We start from the raw sequence: 4,241 nt of genomic DNA on the forward strand, positions 1-4,241 counted from the left end.
CAGGGCACCCCAGGGACACCTAGGGGACAGGGAAGGCAACCCCAGGGACAGCCAGGGCACCCCAGGGACGCCTTGGGGACAGCAAGGCACCCCAAGGACATCTAGGGGACAGCCAGGGCCCCCCAGGGACACCTAGGAAGACAGCCAGGGCCCCCCCAGGGACAGACAAGGTACCCCTAGGGGACAGTCAGGGCACCCCCAGGGACACCTAAAAGACAGCCAGGGCAGCCCTGGGACACCTAGGGGACAGCCAGGGCACCCCCAGGGACACCTAAGAGACAGCCAGGGCACCCCCGGGACAACTAGGGGACAGCCAGGGCACCCCCAGGGACACCTAGGGGACAGCCAGGGCATCCCAGGGACAGTCAGGTCCCCCCAAGGGACACCTGGTGGACAGCCCGTGGACCCCAAGGGACACCTAGGGGACAGCCAGGGCATCCCAGGGACAGTCAGGTCCCCCCAAGGGACACCTAGTGGACAGCCCGTGGACCCCAAGGGACACCTAGGGGACAGCCAGGGCACTCCAGGGACACCTAGGGGACAGCCAGGGCAACCCCAGGGACAGCCAGAGCACCCCAGGGACACCTAGGGGACAGCCGGGGCGCCCCCAGGGCCACCTAGGGGAAAGCCAGGGCACCCAGAGCTCCAAGTGCTCTCCAAGGCAGGCTCAAAACCCTTACCAACGATTGGCTTTAATAAAGCAACTCACACAAAGTCACCAGCACCACACGGTTGGTCTGTAACGGCTGCAACAAAATATGCCCTCCTGGAAGCAGTTCAGCACTTACTGATCACTTCTTTGTTTTGGCACTTCCCAGCCAGGGCCTGCGGGGCCTCCTGCAGATGCAGGTCTTCGCTGACAAGGCTCCACTTGTGCAGCAGCAGCAGGATTAGGGGCAGGAGCAGGAGCAGGAGCAGCTCCCTGAAATTTTAGAAAATATTAGAAAAATACAGGCAAAAATCTCACCTCTGTCCTCCCCTAAGAACATCCCTAGGACATCATCCCAGTTTTTCCCAGCTAGGAGCTGCAAGGAATTCAGGCAGGGGAATTGACATCAGGGAACAGCTTTGTAAAGTCAAAGGCAGAAAGAGAAGATCCACCAGCAAAGGGCAGGAAAGGGGAAAGGTTTCTGAAAACATTTCTGCAGTCTAATTAATAATTATTTCTGCTTCCCCAGCGAGAAGAACACAAACTCACAGCCATTCAGGCCTGACAGTCCCCTGCAGCCAGAGCTCAGCACACATCCACAGAAGCAAGTCCAGCACCTGAAAGAAAAAAAAAAAAAAACAACAAAAAAACACAATCAAACCAGAAGGAAAAGGTGATTTCTTTGGCTTCAAAGTTATTTCAAGTTCTTAAAGCCCAACACAGCTGATAGGAGAAGCAGAGTCAGGGCTCCTGGCAGACAGAGGGTGTTTTCCCCCCCCAGGGGACTGCAGAGGAATTGTCTGGGACTTGGACTGTCCCTCGGGGTGACACCAGTTGCTGTGACTTCTATCATTCCATATGTTTGACTCCCAAAACTTCCCAGCCCAGGGGCTTGAGCTGACAGGGCAGCACAAAGATTGTTCTCTGTGTGGTGCCCAGATTTGGGGTTCACTGTCACCTTTGCTAGTTTAGATGAATTATACCCACGGCCCCGAATTCCCTGCTCAGTTCCTGCTGCAATAACCTCACAGTGCCTCACAGAGCATGGATATTCCCACGCAGAGCTGCTGCTTGAATGCCAGACGTGTCAGGAACTAGCAGAGCTTCCAAGGAAGCACAGCAGGATAGGGACAGGATAGGTTTCTATTCCATAGATTTGGTTAATTCTAACCCTCATCCCCTGGGGGTCACCTGTCAGATTTCCCTGGAATTCAGCCACCCCCTGAGCTCGGGCTCCAGGTGATGTTTCAGAGCAGGAGAAGGCACTGGCCGGCCTGTGCTGAGGCAGCCCCTGTGCCCTCGGGAGGACACAGCTCCCTGCAGGAGCTCAGCTCCTTTCCGAGCCCCAGCAGTGGCCTCTGCAAGTGCCTTTCCCTCAGGCAAGGGATGCCCATCCCTGCCTTCAGCACACCTCCAGTGGGACCCACCTGCAAAAGCTTTCCATCACTTCTGCACTCCGGCTGGCTCCCTGGAAAAGTCCAGACTTCATCCAAACGAAACTCCATCCCACTCAAACCTTTGATTTTGAGGCATCTCCGAGGGCCGTTGCTCTGGATTTAATTTCTGTGAGGGAGGAGCACCTTGGCTTTAATGCTGCCGATGGGTGATGTCCTCAGGCTGAAAGGGAGGGGATTTGGGGTGGCCAGGACATCCCTGGCAACTGTGTGGGAGCTCCGGGAGGTGGGAATTGCTGTCTGAGCCCCTCTGCAGACAGCCCGAGCCGCCGTTCCCGGGCAATGCCAGCTGTTCCCTGGGGAGCTCTTGGGCTGTGGGTGCCTCTGTCCGGGCTGCAGCATCTCCCCGTGCCCGGTGGGAGCAGCCCCTGGCCGAGGAGCCGCGGCAGCCCCGGGGCCGTGTCCGTGCCAGCCCCGAGCCCGGCCCCGGGCCCTGCGTTTGGCCGCCGCTGCCACGGGCGGGGCCCCGCAGGCACAGCTCCTCCCCTGCACATCATCCCAGGGCTGCTGGCCCCGCTGGGGCTGCCGGCCTCCTTCCTCCCTGCGCCTCCGGGCACCCGGGACACCTGCAGGAAACCCCGAGGGACACTGCAGGCGGCACGGGGGGGCACCGAGGCCTCCGGCCAGAAAAGCAGCCCCGGCCTCAGCAGCTGCCATCAGTTTGGCCCGGCAACACTCACCTGCAGGAAACGCCCCTGTGCGGGTGGGACCGGCCCTGCCTCTCTCCAGAACTTTGGCCGTGGAAGAAGGGAAGCCTCAGGACTTGTCCTGCTCCTTTCCGCCCAGAAAGAGACTTTGTGTAAGTACTTTTACGGCAGCTGTTGAGTAAATCCTGGAAAGGACAGGAAATCAGCGTCACTGGAAGAGCTTTGTGCTGTCGTGACCTGCCAGCCAGTTCTGCCCTCGAGCCATTCCAGGGGCTGCTGTGTGAAGCAGCTTTGGCAGAGAAGGCGGCACTGCACTTACCTTAGTGGGGCCAAGCGTTGCCATCCTATGGAGGTCCATCCCCATAATGCAGAGATTGGTTCAGCTGCTTGGAGCAGAGTCCGGGTAATGCCAAGGTGCTGAGTTCGATTCTCAAACGGTCCGTCTGCTTGAGAGTCAGATTTTAGGATCCCTCTCAGGCTCAGTATATCCTGTGACCTGGAAATAAGAGGAAAATTCTCGGCTGAGTTTTAATAAAACAGCTTTTGCCATTGCAGGGTGTGAGCTGCACTCGGTGATTTTCGGCCGCGATGAGCCCCACGAGCATTCCGCCCTTCCTTGCCGCCATCTTGGTTGCGTCTGAGGCCACTTCCGGTCCCGCCGGCATCTTTTTTGCGGCACCGCTAAGGCCCCCGGCAGGTGTTTACACAGACGCCTGACTAAATCCACGAATCCGAACCCGGAGGCGGCGCGGATGAGCACATGGCCGGTGTCTGCACACCTGGAAACGCCGCGGAAAATTGCGCCCGGGCGGCGCTGTAGTCGGGGTTTTTGTGCAGGCATCTGCGTAAACGCCTAAAGGGTCCTTATTTTTTCCCGCCCTTTTGGCCGCCCTTTTTGGAAGGTCGGGCGCCTCGCGCCTCGGCGCCATTTTGTGAGGGGCGACGCGTGACTTCCGCTTTTCCTTGCCGCCATCTTGGTTGCTCCTGAGGCCACTTCCGTCCCGGCCGCCATGTTCTTTGTGGCTCGGCATAGGCCTCCGCCAGGTGTTTACACAGACACCTGACTAAATCCACGAATCCGAACGCAAGCGCGTCGCGACTGAGCACACGGCCCGTGTCCCCACACCTGGAAACGCCGCGGAAAATTGCCCCCGGGCGGCGCCGTAGTCGGGGTTTTGTGCAGGCAGCTGCATAAACACCTATAGGGTCCTTATTTTTTCCCGCCCTTTTGGCCGCCCTTTTTAGAAGGTCAGGCGCCTCGCGTCTCGCCGCCATCTTGGTAGTGGAACCCACTAAAATGCCCCCTCGGCCGCTCACACAAGCGCCTGACTCAATGGACTGCCGCCCGCGGCGCCGCTGCGCCCCCATCCCGTGTCCGCACACCCGCAGACGCCGCGGAAAATCGCGCCCGGACGGCTCCGGGGTCCGGGTGGCGCGCGCAGGCAGCCGGCTGCCACGCGCCCGGGCTCCTTGCCTTTTTCCCTCCCTTTC

At 59.4% G+C, this 4,241-nt stretch overlaps 1 long non-coding RNA gene across 2 annotated transcripts; it reads right to left on the reverse strand.

Annotated features, from left to right (window-relative positions):
• Positions 1-998: 998 nt before the first annotated feature.
• LOC136304603 (uncharacterized) lies at positions 999-3,371 on the reverse strand. 2 transcript variants are annotated; one of them, XR_010724692.1, is made up of 4 exons: positions 3,070-3,371; positions 2,784-2,935; positions 2,077-2,212; positions 999-1,266 (listed from the first exon to the last, which is right to left on the reverse strand). It is a non-coding gene; the product is annotated as an uncharacterized lncRNA (long non-coding RNA). The 2 variants fall into 2 exon arrangements; XR_010724691.1 differs by having other exon boundaries at positions 2,077-2,669.
• Between the last annotated feature and the right edge of the window lie 870 nt (positions 3,372-4,241).

This window comes from Chamaea fasciata, unplaced genomic scaffold (assembly GCF_029207755.1).
Source record: "Chamaea fasciata isolate MVZ Bird 193981 ecotype frontalis unplaced genomic scaffold, bChaFas1.0.hap1 SCAF_133, whole genome shotgun sequence".
NCBI classification, from domain to species: Eukaryota; Metazoa; Chordata; class Aves; order Passeriformes; family Sylviidae; genus Chamaea; species Chamaea fasciata.